Here is a 19,569-nt window from a genome sequence, read left to right as displayed (position 1 = left end):
CAAGCTTCATTGGAGTCTTGTAACTAATACTTATTTTTTTTAAAAAAAGATCTGAACATTTGGTTCAACTTACCTGACTGCTGATATCAAAGATTATGAAACAACGGTTCCAACCAGGGCAGTCTGTTTCTTTACTTGGATGGGTCTTGCTACTGACACTTTTCTTTAATAAATCAGTGTACCCACCTAAAAAGGAAAAAAAAACAAAGAACAGCATTATACAGCCTATCCCAATTTATCATGAAGGGGTTGAAAAATGAATAAAGGAAAAACAATATTAAGTATGAAGGCCTTATTCCTAAGTAATTATAATGTTAAACCTGACGGAGTAGTGGTATTTCTTTAGTGCACAGTGTGTGCGCAGCAATATGCATAAGAGCAGCACCATCTGGTAGTTCTATTAAGCCTCCCCGCCTTAGAGGGGGCAGAGACATAATCACAAAATTTTCCCTACTGACCCGACTCAAAAAGAAATGACAAGTTGTTTTTAAATAATAGATGGGAGACAGAAAATGAGAGCACACTGCTTTCAGATTTCATTCCTTTAGTTTCAGTAACTGAAAAGTTGATTCATATTTTAAATTGGAATTGTTCAAGCTGTTTCTTCTTAAAGGAGATTGGCCCCTTAGCTATAATCAATAAGAGCTGGAGAATATGTATTAATATTTAGATGTTAATTAAAACCCCATAAGAAATTCTAGAAGTTTATAAAGGCTCTTTTGGCCTGAATTCTCAAACTTCTGATTCTTCTAATAAACACCTGATTTTAATCATATTTATTAATCAACATTAGTAACAATTAAAAATCATGAATATTATCAAGGACTATTGTTTGGCTATTTTTACAACCACACCTTAATTTTCTTAATCTTTTCTCCCATACTCCCTCCATTTTCCTTGAATACCCAGCAGGGAGAATGAGGGAAGAGTTTCTAAAAAGTGGTGCCTTGTGTCCCCTTCATGCTTTCACATAATCCAGGAATCAAATAGGGACATGTCTACCAACTTGGTTATATTGTACTCTTCCAAGGACTTAATTCAGTGCTCTGCATACAATAAGCACCCAATAAATATGACTGATCGAATAGTGATGGAGGCATGTTGAAAACAGAGGGCCTTGAGTTACTCTCTCACCGTGTCCAACCATATCCAAACACCCTCAAAACACACAGAACTGGCCACAGACTTCTGGTGACATTGACATTAAAACCAGCACTATACTAAGCACTTGAGAGAGTACAGTACAACAGAATTAGCAGACATGTTCCCTAACCAAAATGAGCATGCAGTTTAGAGGGGGAGACAGACATCAGTATGAATAAAGGAACTACCTAAGTGTTCAGGAAGTGGGACTAAGTGCATTAGAGAGGCAGTAGGAAGAGAAAATAGAGTGTGGGGATATGAGCTTGGTCCAGGAAGGCTTCCTGGAGGAATTAAAATTTTAGAAGGGTTTTGAAGATCTGATTCTATCCAGACAGACATGCACTGTTCTAATTACAATCCCCAAGACACGTAATGAAAACTTGCCTTGTAGAAAAACTTATTTACATACTATATACATGAAGAAAGTGTTGCCATCTGAGTCACTGGTGGAAGCTTTTAACTAGAAGAAGGCTCCCAGGCAGTGACTGGCTAAGAGGGCTAGAGACTCAAGGAAGCATATAAGAAAAGTGTGTCTTTCTATTCATTCAATCATATTTATTGAGCACTTACCATGTGCAGATCACTGTACTAACTGCTTGGAATGTACAATTCGGCAACAGGTAGAGACAATCACTGCCCAACAATGGGCTAACAGTCTAAACGGGGGAAAGACAACAAAACAAAACAAGTAGTCAGGCGACTACTATGTTTTTCTATGTACCAGGAGGCTCCCTCTTCCCTAACACAACACACATAATGTTGCAACTGCCATAATCTCAGCATAATCATCTGCAAAAGCAGGACTAATACTGTGGCCAAGACCAGTGGAGGATTCATTCATTCATTTAATCATTTTTATGAGCATTTACTATATGCAAAGCACTGTACTAAGTGCTTGGGAGAGTATAACAACAGACACATTCCTCCCCACAATGAGCTCACAGTCTAGAAAGGGAGACAGACATTAATATAAATGAATAAGTAGATAAATAAATAAATCACAGATATATACCTATGTGCTATGAGAATAGGAGGGAGGATGAGTTGAGCAAGTAAGAGTGGCACAAAAGGGAATGGGAAAAGAGGAGAGAAGAGGTTAGTCACAGAAGGTTTCTTGAAGGAAATGTGCCTTCAATAAAGTTTTGAAGTCGGGAAGAGCAATTATCTGTCTAATACATGGAGGGATCCATGGAGGCCATCCTCAAAACATGGAACTCTTCTAAAGAATGGTGCTGCAGGAGAGTCAGATCTACATGTCCATTCCTTCCCCTCCCTTCTTTCTCATCGCCTCTCATGTCTGTTCTGGATGCCTCTCCATGTATTTTTGTGTTCGTACCTTTGTGCACATGCTTGCTTGTCCATGTCCATATCTTTGTGTGCATATGTGTCTATGTTACATGCCCACACAAAGAATGAGGGATTTGCTTTTATAAAATTCTAATGTTTGTTATTAACAGTGAAAAACCAACAGGCAATAATGTGTTACTAACCAGTAATGTAAACATTGGTTTAGGGAAGCATTTGAACTCATAAGAAAACATATGTCAGGCCTCAGACCTTCTCGTTTTACAAAGTCAACGTATAGTTTTCTAGGAAAAGCATCTGGAAATAATGTCAGTAGGCCACACTGGAATATCTGAATAGTAAGGACCAAATGGTTTTAATCTTCATTGTTGGGATTTACCAGGAAAAAAAAGAAGTTGTAGAACAAATGACAACTGTTGAATTATTAGGACTGGTTGGGAGGGCAAATCATTTTAAATCAACAAACATGTGAATCTGTACAATGAAGTGCAGATACATACAATACAGTCTAACACTAGACATCTTTAAAAGTGAAAATACTATGCCTCTAAGGATTTGTTGATGGGAGACAGTCTCTTTCGAGGAAGAATCTCAAAAGAACTTCCAAATGGCAGTCAGTATTTTGCCAAACTTCTAATAATATGTAAGCAATCTCTTCTAATTCATAACATAATGTGTAACTAATTTTTATTCACATTAATACTAATTTCATCTTTACAAATGGAGATTTGAGACAGAACACTTGAGTAACTTCCCCCAAGTCATGGGATCAATGGAAGGAAGTCTATACACAGGTCTCCTTACTCATACACACTAATTTTTACCATGATCCCGTTAGCTTTCCTAGCAAATATGGAAAATCTATTAAATGTGATGAAACATGATATGTGTTTTTCTAAGGCTAGATGGAGTTTTCTATCTGGAGTAGGAACAGTCCTTCATTCTTTGAGAATAGGACTGTCCCAAACCTCCTCTTCCCTATTCTTTTTCATTTTTTTCCATTACTTCACCCTCACCTAACTCATGAGAATATATATGTTTATTAAAGTTACTGTATGCCAGTCACCTACCACATTAAAGAGATTTCCTATAACCACACTTTTGCCCTATCTTCAATTTCACTCAGAAAAATTCTGAGTAGTGTGACCTAGTGGAAAAAGCTTGGGCCTGGGAGTCAGAGGACCTGGGTTCTAATCCCAACTCTGTTGCTTGTCTGCTGTAAGCATGAATAAACATGGATTTTTAATGACTGTCAGCTTTTTAAGTCTGTAAACTCCATGTGGACAGGAATCATGTCTACCTAGTCTATTGTATTGTACTCTCCCAAGCATGTAGTGCAGTGCTCTGCACAAAGTAAAGGATCAATAAATACCACTGATTATAAACAGAACAATTGGTACAATTTGAGCACATTTCCTAGTAGCTTTCTTATTTATTTGCCTTTTCTATTTTTTGTCTCCAAGAAGATGTAACAAAGTAAAAATAAATCACAGTGGGACCAGATTTCTTCATTTTGAACATTTTATTCAGGCTCTCCCAAATGACTCTCAGGGAACAGACTAGCTGTACCTTATTGGTTTAAGTGATATGGGTCAGTTTTAGTAGAAGGTGATAAAGGTCAGAGAAGAGAAAAAATTCAGGGATAAACAGAAAGATGACTGAATAAAATTTTAACCTGAAAACTACTGGAGAGTATGGAACCATGCCAACAACATGGGAATCATATGCAAATGTAAATGTGGCCCTCCCTATTCAACCCACCCTTGGATTTGGGTCCCAGAGAAGCAGTAAGGCCTAGTGGTGAGAGCACAGGTCTGGGAGTCAGAAAGATCTGGGTTCTAATCCTGGACCTACCACTTGTCTGCTGTGTGACCTTGGGCAAGTCACTTAACTTTTCTGTGCCTCAGTTACCTCATCAGTAAAATGGGGCTTAGGATTGTGAGCCCCATGTGGGACATGGACTGTGTCCAACTTGATTACTTTGTATTTACCCCAGCACTTAGAAGAGTGTCTGGCATATAGTAAGTGCTTACATACCATTTAAAAAAAGAAAAGGGAAATCCAGTGGAATTCACCATTTTACCATGCCCCTCACTTAACAAGTCACACCATAGGTCATTGGGGGGGGGCAGGTCTCTACTACTTTTGTGATTTTGTGAGCAGAGGGAAGAAATTCTGGTGGCTGTGCTGAAAAGAAGTAACAATTATGATGAAGAAAAATCATACACTATCTCCCAGGGACTTGGACATAAGTAAGCACACACAAAAACACCAGGTACATTCTTTGCTTCTTCACTGAAAGCACTCATATTCATGTGAAATTGAGTAAGAGGTGATTGGCATGCTTGCTCACTTTCAGGTAAAGCATATAGAAAATGCAGCAACTCTTTTATCCTGAAAGACTAAAAGATGCTGATAAATTTTCTTATGGCTATTACCTCCAGAGTTCAAAATAGTAAAAGGAGTGGGTGTGAGCACTTTAAGTGCAAAGAAAGCACAGGTAGGCCAACTAAGGGATAAGGAACAAGATGTACTGTTTGGTCAACTGCCCTGATGGACAGAGGGATACACCACATCACCAAGAGAGATGACAACTTCAAATTTTGTTGGAGCGGTTCAAACCTCTAAACGGAACTCTGAAACAAGGCTAAAGCTCCGTAAGAAGTCAGTGTAGAGAAGTCAGATTTTCAGGGATCCCTTCTGAAAAATGTTCACCCAAATTTTCTTTCTGGAAGAATGAGAAAATGTTTTTCTTTTTTAAACAGCTAAGGCACCTATTTTAGAATACAACCCAGACCAGAAGACCAGTAAACTGGCGGATGGGAATCTGAGAGTGAAATGGCCGTAATGACAACAGGCTTCACAAACAACTATGTATATAATCATGTTATAATGTTATGTTTAAAGTTGGCCATCTTCTTTGGTTTGATAGGGAAGTCAATACATTCACATTAGGAATTTGGGGAGTTCAATTCAACTGCAGAAGAAAACACTTTTTTCCGTACGTAAAATACTGTTCCATTGTCTCGTGTCCCACCCCACCGACACCCTTGGCAATGGAACGCTCTCCCCATTCTAGACTGTAAGCTTGTTTTGGGCAGGGAAATTGTCTATCGTTATATTGTACTCTCCCAAATGCTTTGTACAGTGCTCTGCACACAGTAAGCACTGAATAAACACTATTGAATGAATGTACTTCCAAAAGGAAACAAATTCTCCCAGAAAGAGAATGGGGTTTTATATGAATTATGCATTTGTTTTTTCTTAGAATGTTGCTTTCCTGATTAATGTATAAGTTCTACAAATATCTGCAAAGAACACTGTTGGTGTTCCTTTACAGCACTGATCTATTATGTTGTTTGATTATGTAATACAGGAAACACACAGATGTCAACTGCTTAGGCAAAGAAGGGGGTCAGTAATGACTGGTCCAGAATTATTTAATGCCATCAGTGGTCACCCTACCCCTTAGGTTTGGCCATGGAGTAGATGGGGAGTAGATAGTGGGCAGCGAAGAAAGATTGAGGAAGAAAGGTAATGCTAGCCAAGAAAGTGGTAGAAAATAGCTGGCCTATAGACTTACTGGGTTGGGCTCTCTGAATTCCTTCTCAATGCACATGGCTTTTTACACACACACACACACACACACACATGCTTCATGGAACACTTTTGTGGCTCATCACAGTGCTCCAGAGCAACTTTCCAGCTGCAAGCAATGAGCTCAAGCACTCTGCAGCCAGAAAACCCAGCTGCAATCAATGACTTCAAAGCTCTCTGTAGCCAGAGAACCCAGGAGTTACCGAACTCTTCTTCCCATCCCCCCACCAATTTCTCAGAACCCTCCAGGATATGATGGGTGGGGTAGTGGGTTGTATAACATTACAATCAATCATTAAATCAATCAATGATATTATGAGTGATTAGGACAGCACAATATAATAGAGCTTGTAGATACATTCCCTGTTCACAGTGAGCTGTCTAGAGGAGAGACAGATATTAATATAAATAAATTACAGATATGCACTTAAGTTCTGTGGAGCTGAGGGTGAGGTGAATAAAGGGGTCAAACCAAATACAAGGGTGACACACTATCTCTTTGGGTTGTTATGGTGGCCAGTGGTGGGCACCCGCTTTGTAGCCCCCTAAGTGCCCTCACAAGTACACAGAGAAGAGACCAGCTGAAAATCAAATCACCTAGTATAAAACTGGATGAATGACCACCTAATTGCTATATAAAAAAAAATTGCACTGTGGTGCAAATATCAAGTTCTTTCCTTATATCTCCTGTCAATCCCGGAACTATTACAGTGACCCCATTCAACCCCACATGGGCCTTCATGATCTACCTCCTTCAATCACCCGTGAGCTTCAAATCCCCTAGGTGTTCTCTCCAGCTGGCTGAGGGGACAGTGCCTGAGCTATTTATGGCCCCACGGGCTCTTCCATGGTGAGGAACAGTACTCACTGGGCCTACTTTACCTTCTTCAATCCAGCCCAGCCCATCCTGCAAATCCCTCAGGGGTGGGGTCAAAAGCCTCCTGGTGAATTCCCCAGCTGCTATAAATTGTCTGGTAAATTCCTCCCCAGCTGTTAAGGTGGCTCGAAAGCAGAGTCTGGAAGGGCCAGGGGGCTCTGGGCAGGATCAGTGACTGAAAACCTTTGACTTTCAGATCTGAATGAAGCCAACTTCCAAATATTAAATTGTTCACAGCATCTTTTGGATTTGGCCAAATGATGAACAGTTATTCAAAAAAATCACCAGAAATAAAACTATCATAATACCATTGCTCCCTCTTCATATTGTTTTGTGCTTTTGTTTAAGCATCAGCAGCGAAGAGGAGGCAGATTCGGGAGTTCCAAAATCTTTTCTGCCTAGCTATCACATTTGATAAATCCTCAGAGTCTTTTTCTTAGTTTCCCCTGGGTCTTGTCCTCTAAATCTATGGGGCCAACTGCTTTTGGACTTTCAGAGAAAATTGCATTTGCAATTCTACCAGAACTGAATTAGTAATGGTGCATCCCCCTAACTATAGAGCTGTAACCTCAGAGAAAATAGTACAGCTTAGATTTCCCCAACTGAGATCTGTGTCCTTTCTAAAACCAGGCTCCCTGTCCTGGTTCATGTGAAGGGTGACAGTGTCCCCAGTGAAAGCAGCTCAACCTGTTTAGCCAGTGCCAGAGGGTCATGCAAAGACAAATCCTTCCAACTGGCAGGCCAGTGAGAAGACTCAGTGTCTTCCATTTGGCAGGAAGCTTCTCACCTGTGTGACAGCCCTGCCATACAAACCTATTTACTGTACTTGCAGACACCTATGGAGGGTGGAAGGGAGGGAGGCGGGTAGAGAGAGACAGACAGACTGACAAATGGAGACTTGGATAGGGTAGGAGGGAGGTGAGGGTTAGGGGGTGGGAAAGACAGGACCAGAGGGAACAGAGCACAGCAGACACTGCAGCAAGGGTCTTTCAAAGTCCTGACAATTATTTGGACTGTCAAACTATATAACACAAGAAAGGACATCCCTGCTGGTACTCCGCCTGAGTGTAAGCCCGTGCCAAAGCAACAGCAACAGAGGACAGCTTGAACCACACATAAAAGCAAACTTGACCCAAAAGGTTGGCAGTTGGCCAAAGATGCACAATACCAGCAGGGGAGTTCATTGCCTTAGGACAATAGAAAGCTGGGACATGGAAAAGTCTGTAAATTCCAGACGCTGGGGAGGTCTTCCCGGAGATTTCTACCCTGTTCCACTGGGGCTATGGTTTCATTTCCTCTGGAAAGAGGTGATCTAGGGTGTGCAGGAAGGAGGGAGGGGACCTGGAGGGGGAGGAGGGAGGGAATAGGGAGGGGGTGGGGAGGTGGGATGAGGGGAGAATCTCTCTTCTAAACCTCCAAGCTAGCAAAGGCATATTGTAAACCAATGCACCCTTGCCCTCTGCCGGCAGCCAGACTGTCTGAAACAACAGTATTAAGTGAGACGGGCTATTCATCCATTCATCTTAATGGGGCATTAACTCTCTAGAGTAATTATGCCCATTTAAATGCAAACTACGCTAACTGTTTCAATGCGAATATTATGCTAGAAATCTCCTGTTAATTCAGCTGAGCAGAGGCCGCTTTACACATTCATCAATTCTTGGCTGTTTCATTTATTTGACAGGTCATGGCTGAGGACTGGTTTAGAAAGTTTGACCTTTTACATGAAGCATAACTTCATGAGATGGAGACATAACCAAGTCATTATCGCTAGCCTTAAAAACTGGGACTCAGGAGGATCAACCCTAGAAAGTTCACAGCAATCCATACACTTCTTGTAATAGCAGCTCAAAGGAGTTAGAAACCACTCTAATCTGGGATTCCTTCTATTGCTCTGTCCCACTTTCTTTTGACGGCATACTGAATAAAACTGTATATAGATCCAGCTACATGAAAAATTTAAAAAAAAATCCATCCTCAAATAACCTTGCCATCTCTATATAATGGGTCTCAGCCTTAGGTCAAACACCCAAATATATTCTTATGACTCTCCTAATGTTCTCCCTCCTACTTAACAGTGAGCCCTAGGGGGGACAGGGACTGTGTCCCACTGGGGGCCGGGCAACCATATAATCAATCATATTTACTGAGCACTCACTGTGTGCAGAGCACCACACTAAGTGCTTGGAATAGTACAATATAACAAAGTTGACAGACCCATTAACTGTGTAAATCAAGCTTCAGACTAGAGTATATTTTAAGTACTCTTGGACAGATATACACATCTTGAATCTACCCCACTGCTTAATACAATGTCTAGGACTTAATAAGAACTTTAACAAATAAAATGTATGACTGTAAGCTCCTTGTGGGCAGGGAACATGTCTATCAACTTTGTTATACTGTATTCTCCCAAGGTATTAGTACAGTCCTCTACACACAGTAAGTGCTCTCAATAAAAACGATTGGTTGATTGATAAATACTACAATTGTTCTTTTTGGCACAATTGAAAGCCTGATCATTTATATTACTGACATATTTGGGTGCTAGTACCGGGGTGGTGTGCGGGGAGAAGAATCATGGAAACGCTTATTAGGACAGGCAGAGTCTTTTGGGTTTCTTTGGAGGAGCCTCTGATTGGATGGAGGGCACGCCAATAACATTTTTCTAGTAGCACATGCTCAGTTAAGCCAGTAATTTGTCATAGCATGGCATGTCACCCATAATAGCATGCTGGGGGAGGTATGACTTCAACTCCTTTGCTAATCCAGGGGGGGATGCCAAAGCACAGAGTCCGAGTTGAGTGCATGAAGTGAAGTGTTATTTTCAGCTTCTGAATCATTGCACGAGCTCTAACACCAGCTTCAAAGCCATTTTGTTCCCATTTTTAAAAAACATACTTTTTGTGAAAAGCAATGTTATGAGATAGTCCTTCTCTCCTCAAATGTAAATTAAGGACAGCGGCTGGGGAGAAATGACATATATACATATATATATATATAAAAAGAGAGAAAGGGGGAGATATCTCTCTCAGTATATATTCTAAATTTCTTGGTCTAAAGTTTTAGGAAATGGCATCAGTCAGTCAATCAATCAATCAAGTGTATTTATCGTGTGCTTACTCTGTACAGAGCACTGTATTAAGTTCTTGGGGCCTGGGGGAGATACAAACCAATCAGATTGGCCATAGTCTATGTCTCAAATTGTGCTCACAGTTTTAATCCCCAAGTTACAGACAAGGTATCTGAGGCACAGAGAAGTTGAGTTATTTGCCCAAGGTCACACAGCAAGCAAATGGTGGAGCTGGAATTTGAACCTGTGACCCCAAGCCCATGCTCTTTCCACTAGGCAACACTGCTTCACCTGCCTGCTGCATGACCTTGAGTAAGTCTCTTAACTTCTCTGTGCCTCAGTTCCCTCATCTGTAGAATGGAGATGAAATTGTATATCCCAAGAGCTTAGTAGAGTCTTCTGCACATAGTAAGCGCTCAATAAATACTATAGAATGAATAAATACCATTGAATGAATGAATACCTGTTCTCCCTCTCAAATTGACTGTGCATCCCATGTGGAGTAGGAACTCTAACCAACCTGATTAACATGCATTGTTTGGCATATAGTAAGCACTTTACAAATATCACAAGTATTCCAATCTCACTCTCTTCCATCTATCTCCTCACCACATCCCTCCCTGCTTTCCTCCCTTGCAGTGCCCTGTCTGGAATAGTCAGGGTATTTGTCTACCAACTCTGCTGCACTGTAGTGTCCCAAGCACTTAGTACAGTGGTCTGCACAGAGTAAGTTCTCAGTAAATACCACTGAAGATGACAGGTGGGACCATCTTACCTGCTCTCCTCCTCCGGCAACCCCAGACTTTGTGCCAAGTGCAGCAGCATCTCCACCAGGGCACTACTCAGAGCAAGGGAGCAGACTGGCAGACTGAGAAAGTCAGTCAGTCAGTCAGGCATTCGTATTTATTGAATGTGCTTACTGTGTGCAGATCACTCTACTAAGCGCCTGGGAGAGTATAATATAACATGAGAAGCAGCGTGGCTCAGTGGAAAGAGCCCGGGCTTGGGAGTCAGAAGTCATGGGTTCTAATCCCAGCTCTGCCGCTCGCCAGCTGTGACTTTGGGCAAGTCACTTCACTTTTCCACGCCTCAGTTCCCTCATCTGTAAAATGGGGATTAAAACTGTGAGCCCCACGTGAGACAACCTGATCACCTTGTAAGCCCCCAGCGCTTAGAACAGTGCTTTGCACATAGTACCGCTTAACAAATACCACCATTATTATAACAGACAGACACATTCTCTACTCATAATGAACTCGCAGTCTAGAGAAGCTGGAGCCCAGCCCCATCTCAGAGCAGTGCTCCCTCTAGATTCCCCATTCCTTGCCCGGAGCCAGAGAGCACCTCTGGGAGCCGACTGGCAACCAGCAGCCTGCAGTTCGGGTGCTGTGATGGGCCTTGGGTGGGGCTAGCCCTGCATTGAGGGACCGAGTCCGCTCCCTGACCCACAGTTCAGTGAGGGGCAGCCGGCCCCACCCGATAGACCCCCAGCCCCTGCAGCACGAATCAGGGCCCCAAAACAAAAAGCATCTGTGTTGTAATTCTTCACCCTGGACGGGGCGCAGAGACACTTAGCTTTGATTGGTGCCCCATTCTGCCTTATTTCCATCCCTGCAAATATGGAAGGATTTTAGGATTTTGATAACTTCTGAAACCTTTCCATCATGATTTGTGTCAGGTGTTTTAAAAGGACATTTTAACTCCTATATCTTAAAAGTCTACTTAATTGAAATAGAAGACACATCCAGATACAGTTTATTTCACCAGCTCTTTGTACAGTGCTCTGCATACAGTAAGAATTCAATAAATACGATTGACTGTTCGCTAAGATTAAGAAATGAAAGTCCCTTTATTTGTTCATGTATTTAAAAATTTGCTCAATGTGCATGGAATATAGCCTTTATTTCTGCCTTGCCCCAGAAGGAAAGTGGTTTTTCCTTCCATGATTTTTATGCATCCATTATATGCCCTAAACCGTGTTGGGGGTGCTGTCACTATCACAGACAAGAAGGGAATCCCAAAGACAACAATCTTCTTAAAGCCCCTTTCACCGAGTGGGGGCTCTAGAAAGAATAGAGAAAAGGGAACAGGCCAACTAGCGAGATATAACCCAGGCTACATTAAGGCGAAGTTTTCACTGCAGTTATAGCAATGAAGAAGCACTCAGATCTGATGACAGATCTGCAAGGGTGGGATACACTGCTCAGATATTTGCACATGGCCTTATGACACCACCATTATCTTCAAACTTAAGAAGGGAAAGAATTTGCTTTCAGAACTACTGAGGCATTTCAGGGAAGCAGTGTGGCCTACAGGACAAGTCCAGGCCTGGGAATCAAAGGATCTGTCACTTGTCTGCTGTGTGACCTTGAGCAAGCCACTACAATTCTCTGAGTCTCAATTTCTTCTTCTGTAAAATGCAGATTAAGTCCTACTCCTTCCTACTTAGACTGTGAATGCCATGTAGGACATGGGCTGTATTCAAGCTGATACTTGGAGTATGAATATTCCATGGCTTAGTACGTTGCTTGACATACAGTAAGCATTTAACAAAAATTATTATTAATGTTATTATTTCTCTGCTCTCCATTGTGGCAAAATCCAGCTATTTAAGAATATTTAGGCTACTTCATATCCTGAATTTAAATTATAATGTGGCTTTGAATCCGAACGCGTTACAGGAAGCATGACTGGTTCTAGTACATCAAATAGAGAAAGTAAGGAAACAGCATCAAAACCTCCATGTGGTATCTGAAGATCTTATAAAGGCATCTGACACCATCAGCAGTCTGAGGTTCTGGAAGCCACTAAAGAAGTTTGGTTGTCTTGAGAAGTTCACCAAGATCCTAAATCAACTCCAGATCCAGGTCTATTAAAGTTGGGCCCCTTTGGACCCTCTGTCCAACCTTATCGAGTAATTAATGGTACAGTACATTTAGTCTTGTTTAACTTATTCTATGGAACCATGTTTAAGAACCCAACAGGAGACAGGGTGATTTCTGGTCCACTCAAAATTTTTTACCGCTCAACAGAGTAGAAACTTCAACAGTCTTTAAAACAGTCGTTTACTTATGACTGTGCTCTGAAATCAGGCAGTGGTATTTATTGAGAACAATGCTAGTACTAAGTGCTGGGCAGAGTAAAACAGAAGACACATATTCCCTAAGTTCTCATTTGCCCCACTCACCCTCCCTTCTGTTTTGCCTATGCACTTGGATCTGTAACCCCAAAGCACTTGATCTTCACCCCACCCTTTAAGTACTTACTAGTCACCCCACCGAGCCCCACAGCACATATAAATAATAATTTTGGTGTTTGTTAAGTGCTTACTATGTACCAGACAATATGTTGATGTCTGCCTCCCCCTCTAGACTGTAAGCTCCTTGTGGGTAGGGATCGTATTTGCCACCTCTACTGAATTAGTACAATGCTCTGCAAACAGTAGGCGCTCAATAAATACCAATGATTGCCCGATCTATGTTCCTGGCTCTGCGGAGCTCACAAACAAATGGAAGAAAACAGCCTACAGAATTAACATGTCAGTGATTCTGATCCCCTGTGCTGAATCATCATAGGGTTATGGAATATCAATTAGCCCTAAGAGACTAAAGTCATGTACCAGCCTGTACCCGACAAGCAGTGGCAACCAAAAATGCCATCAGTTACCCAGGAATGAATGCTGTAAATGAATCCTACTTCAGACACAGCAGGTTTCGCCATGGCGCACAGATAGGCAAGGTAGAAAATCAGTATATCCTTAGGGAGACTGATCCAGTGAGGTGCTAACGACAGATTAAGTGAAGGTTTTCAGTGCCATGATAGTTAATCTTTCAAATGGCTGTGATAGCTAACCTTTTAATGGCTGTGAGATCAACACAGTTATCCTATCCAACTTCTTGAATGGTTCCCTCTGTGTTTCCTATAAAGTACATCAATAGCAACTGGCATGAAAGGATTGGAAGAGAGAGACCTTGCAACCCATTCCATCCCCCAGGGCTGAAGCATTGCTTGTTGTACCACCCCTTCGCTGGGTGGTATGTGGCAGGATGAAAACAGGCTCCCCAAACAGCTGCTTGATGGTGTGCTGAAGTGGAAAGCCCCAGAAACAAGGGCAGGAGAAATGCTTGGCTACTAAGTGAAACATAACCTAAAGCAATGTGGCATAGCTATAGACAGCTGGGAAAAAGTAGTAGTGGATGAGCCAGCCTGGCATGTAGCAGTCATGTGGTTACTCTTTTAGGCCAGAGACTTGGAGACGAATATGATACTAGTAGTCAACATCAAAAATGGCAACAGTCACTGCAGGAAAATAAATGCAGCTACACAGAGAGGGTAACCTTTCCATTCACACTGTGGAGAAGAGAATGTCAGTTGCCTATTGGCCTTTGGAGCCACACCCATAAACATAAATTAAAAACCTCATAATAGGCAGAATCACTCTCAAATCCGAAGGACAGATACACATAGCCCCTATTAAAATACTGCAGAACATTTAATCTTAAATGCAATCAATGGTACTTACTGTATAATAATAATGAAGACGGTACTGTTAAGTGTTTACTAAGTGTCAAGCACAGTTCTAAGCACTGAGGTAGATACAAGGTAATCAAGTTGTCCCACGTGGGGCTCACAGTCTTAAACCCCATTTACAAATAAGGTAACTGAGGCACAGAGAAGTTAAGTGACTTACCCAAAGTCACACAGTTGATAATTGGAGGATCCGGGATTAGAACCCACAATCTCTGACTCCCAAGCTGTGCTCCTGCCACTAGGCTATGCTGCTTCAAATGGTTAGAAAATAACACCAGAAGTAAAAGATGTGGTCCCAGACTTCAAAAGGACTTACAATCTATTGAGTAGTCACAATCTAGACAAATTCTTTTGACTCTACTACCATTTCTTAACAGAAAGCATTAAAGTCTCTTAAATAAAGGCAATTTAGTGCCTGTTTCACCAGACCAGGAGCTTGTACCAGATACATCTGAATGCTATAAATCTTACTTCCTAAACTGTGCTCTGGTCCAGGGCATTTTAAATTTGTAGCGAAGTAGTATACGTTGTACTGTTATCTAACTGCACTGGCACAAAGAAGCACTGGACAGTGGCCCCACAAGCTCTCTTTTTTGGAGACTTTTCAAAAATGTGTGTAATCAGAATCTCTCATAGTAATAACTCATACTGTATTATTTTAAGGTCTGTTTCATCCTAATATCCTTTAATACTACTACTACTACTAAAAATAATGGTACATATCTTTATTAATAATAATAATAAGGTGTTTGTTAAGCACTTACTATGTGCCAAGCACTGTTCTAAGCGCTGTTGTAGGTACAAGGTAATCAGGTTGTCCCATGTAGGGCTCACATTCTTAATCCCCACTTTAACAGATGAGTTAACTGAGGCACAGAGAAGTTAACCATTCCCCAAGGTCAAACAGCAGACAAGTGGCGGAGCCAGGATTAGAACCCATGTCCTCTGACTCCCAAGCCAATGCTCTTTCAACTGAGCCACGGTGCTGTTAAGCACTTACTATGTGCCAAGCCCTGTTATAAGCGCTGAGGTTGACACAAGTTTATCAGGCGGAACAGTCCCTGTCCCACTTGGGGCTCACAGTCTAAGTAGCAGAGAGAAAGATTTAATCCCCATTTTACAGATGAGGTCCAAGGCACAGAAAAGTCACTTAACAGGAATGTGGCAGAAACTGGATTAGAATCCAGATCCTCTGATTTCCAGGCCTGTGCTCTTTCCACTAAACCAAACTGCTTCCCTTGTAAACAAAATGATCATTCAAAATGTTTCACCCAATGGAATACCCTTAGGGCTTTGGCTAGACCATTACCTAACAATTACTTCACATCTTCATCATCTCAATAATAATTAATAGTAATGATAATTATGGTATTTGTTAAGCACTTACTATGTGCCAAGCACTGCAATAAGTGCAGTGGTGGATACAAGCAAATTGGGTTGAACACTGTCCCTTGCCCCATATGGGGCTCACAGTCTCCATCCCATTTTACAGATGAGGTAACTGAGGCACATAGAAGTTAAGTGACTTGCCCAAGGTCACACAGCAGACAAGTAGCAGACAAGTGGCAGATCCAGGATTAGAACCCATGACCTTCTGACTCCAAGGCACATGCTCTATCCACTATGCCATGCTGCTTCTCTTACACCATGCTGCTTCTCTTAAAAGCAGGGAACTCTGAAAAGCAGAGAAATCTGGAATGTTGATGGTTCAACATTTTATCAGTGTCAGAGAGCTGGAAAGGGCCTCATAGCATTATCAGGCTTAGTCCCAAGACTCCTGAGGCAGCAAAAACGCACCTGGGGCTCCCAAGCATTCTACCATCCAAATACAACCCGGACTGAATTATTAAACTGGTGTAGCTTGTCCACCTGTGTGCTCATGTCTTTTTCCTTGTCTCCCCTATTTCTTGCTTTCCCCATCTCCACTTCATAGCAAGATACACAGGTTTTTTCCAAAGTTTAAAAATTAAGAGATCGACCCATACTAGAAAAAATTGTGCCCAGTTTAGAAAATGATCACACATCAAAAACCCACTGCACTGAAAAGAGCTCCTAAACCCCATACTACACAACATTTTTCCTTAATCTCTGCTGATACCAACTACACACCCTAACTAGGATGCAGCACTGGTGAAGATTAAATCATTCCTAGAGTGCCAGATCCCCCACTCATGGTTGCACCTGGAGAGTTTCCAGTACTCTACCAGTCTCGGCTTCGGGAGGAAGAGTCAAGCAGAGGCCTACCCATTCCATTCCTATCTTGGGCAGTGGCTAGAGAATGGACGGCAATTTGCTGCAAGTCAAAACTCACCCATGTTGGGGACCAGTGGCATGGGAGAGAGTCGAGGGAGGAGACTCGAGTTTACTGCGCAGAAGGCAGGAATGGTAAACCACTTACATATTTTTACCAAGAAAACTCTATGGATACACTTCCAGAACAATTGCAGATGGCGAGCAGGGCGTTCTGGGAGAGATATGTTCGTAGTGTTGCTATGGGTCGGAAACTACTCGGCATAAGACAAGAGTGCCAGATACTTTTTTCAGACCAGGCGTCCCTTAGTAGAGCATAGGAACAATAAAGTGCAGAGCTTTAGTTCATTAGAAAAATGTACCTCATTCTTTGTGAACAAAATCCACACCTTGCTACACCATTATATGCCAATTTAAAAGCTTTATGTGCATTTAGAAAGTAAGACATTCCACCTAGACCCATTACATTCCCATGTACGTGGATTAATCACAAAATGAATGAAGGTGTTATCATTGGACAACAACATTTATGTAGCAAAGAGATACAATAGGAGATAGCAAAAAGCCAAACAGGAGAATCAGAGTATTAGATTATCCAGCAAGCCTTGAACCTTGGATAAATTAGGATATAAATCAAATTTCCTTAACCAAAAAAGGGCAGAAATATAGGTCATCTCTAAGCTACAGGTACACCAGGTCATCTAAAAAATGGTGTTCACATGCATAGAAAGAGTCAATCACACTAATTCAGGATTAAGGTCTCTTGGCATCCAGGTGTAATAATGTTTTCATTGCTACTCAATCTACACTGAATAGGGGATAGTAAACAGTAAATGAATAGGGGAATCTAGTCTTCAAGACCTATCAATCAGTGAATTCACACTGAGTCATGTACTACCATTAAACACTCACAGAGTCCATGTCACACCCCCTATTCATCTTCAATAGCACGAACAAATATTGTCTTTTGGAGAGAAAGCCTTCCCCTTTAGGGATGGAACCACTGGTCTGCCTGTTTTGAATTTATGACAATTAAGCCTGATCATAAATGGTCATCATTCTTGGTGTCTAAAATATAGCTACTGTCTCTCATCAGACAGCACTGTAGACAGCACAACCATCTCCCTGTCTCACAAGCCTGTAACCTTGGAGTTATCCTCAACTCATCTCTCTCTTAAAACGCACATATTCAGTGTCACCAAATTCTGTTGGTTCAACCTTCACAACATAGCAAAAATCCACCCTTTCCTCTCCATCCAAACTGCGGCCATGTTAATCCAATATTTATCTTATCCCACCTTGACTACTGCATCAGCCTCCTTGCTGACCTCCCTGCCTCCTATCTCTCCCCACACCAGTCCATATTCCACACTAAAGCTCTAATCATTTTCCTACAAAAACATTCAGTCCATGTTTCCTCTCTTCTCAAGAACCTCCAATGGTTGCCCATCCACTTCTGCATCAAACAGAAACTCCTTACCATCAGCTTTAAAGCATTCAGCCATCTTGTCCTCACATACCTTACCTTCCTGATTTCCTACTGCAATCCAGCCTACACACTTCACTCCTCTAATGCCAACTTAATCACTGTACCTCAATTTTGTCTATCTCTCCACCGACCCTTTCCCCAAGTCCAGTGGCCTGGAGTTCCCTTCCCCTTCATATCCGACAGATGATCACTCTCCCCACATTCAAAACCTTATTAAAAACGCATCTCCTTCTAGAGGCCCCGAATAAGCCCTCATTTCCTCTTTTTCCACTCTCTTCTGCATCGCTATTGTACTTGGATTTGCACCCTTTATTCACATCTCCCTCAGCCTCACAGCATTTACGTACATATCCATAATTTATTTATATTAATCTTTGTCTTCCCCCTAGACTGTAAACTTGTTTTAGGCATGGAACTTATCTATCAACTCTGTTATACTGTACTCTTTCAAGCACTTATTACAGTACTCTGCACAAAGTAAGTGCTCAATAAATACAATTGACTGATTAATTGGTCAGGAGCTGACATGATCTGAATGTGGAATTCCCTTTGAAATGAGAAAGACCTTCATCCTTGAACCAACCTCTTGCTGGCTAGGGAGCAAGATGAAAAATTGTCTCTGGAGACAGATTTCCAATTACAAAGTCCAAAAATAAAATATGCTTCCATCTGCAAGCATAATAAAAATTCCCACCTCATTTATACCCAACATATTTGGACAAGATGATCAAAATAAGTTTTATTCTTCCCAAGAATAGAATGCCTTACACATTGCCCCTCTTAAAAACTTCTGTAGAATCATAAAATCAAAATCCTTAAAGAACCTCTAGAGACCATTTTTCCAAGGTCCTGACTCCAGGCAGGTGAATGAGTAAATCACCCACGGGAGATGGTTGACTGGCCTTTTCTTAAATAGTCTCCAGGGATGGAAACATGACCATTTCCTTCAGTAACAATCCAATCTTTCAGTGGACAAGTTGGCCCTCATGTCCAACTGACACTCTCCTGCCTTAAGTCCACTCCCTACTTTCATTCCACAGTGGCGATGGAGACCAATAAGTCAGCATCCTCCCTATAAGGATGAAGATGCTGCCACAGAGAGTAAAATTTACCGAGATGCATATGTATGTGTGTCTGAAAAGGCTGATGTGGAAACCATAGTCAGGTAGCATTCTGCACAAACGGAGTGTTTAGCTTGTTGCCTGCAGTGCCTAACCCTTTTGCTCTGGCCTCCTTCTTTTATGATCCTCATGGAGCTTCTGCTCCTTTCCTCACTGCAGTGCACCATGTTGATCTACTTGCAAC

General features: G+C 41.7%; 1 protein-coding gene across 5 annotated transcripts in view; it reads right to left on the bottom strand.

The window, feature by feature from the left end:
- The window catches only part of HIVEP2 (HIVEP zinc finger 2), a 228,362-nt gene that overhangs the window by 86,790 nt on the left and 122,003 nt on the right, over positions 1 to 19,569 (bottom strand). For all 5 annotated transcript variants that reach the window (XM_007656406.3, XM_007656412.3, XM_007656409.3 and 2 more), the window contains one exon: positions 74 to 186. The gene's annotated coding sequence lies outside the window, so the exon portion shown is untranslated. The remainder of the gene's footprint in view (positions 1 to 73; positions 187 to 19,569) is intronic.

Source organism: Ornithorhynchus anatinus, chromosome 2 (genome assembly GCF_004115215.2).
Source record: "Ornithorhynchus anatinus isolate Pmale09 chromosome 2, mOrnAna1.pri.v4, whole genome shotgun sequence".
Classification (NCBI taxonomy): Eukaryota; Metazoa; Chordata; class Mammalia; order Monotremata; family Ornithorhynchidae; genus Ornithorhynchus; species Ornithorhynchus anatinus.
The sequence above is the reverse complement of the archived record's forward strand: the minus strand, read 5'-3'. Positions and strand labels throughout refer to the sequence as shown.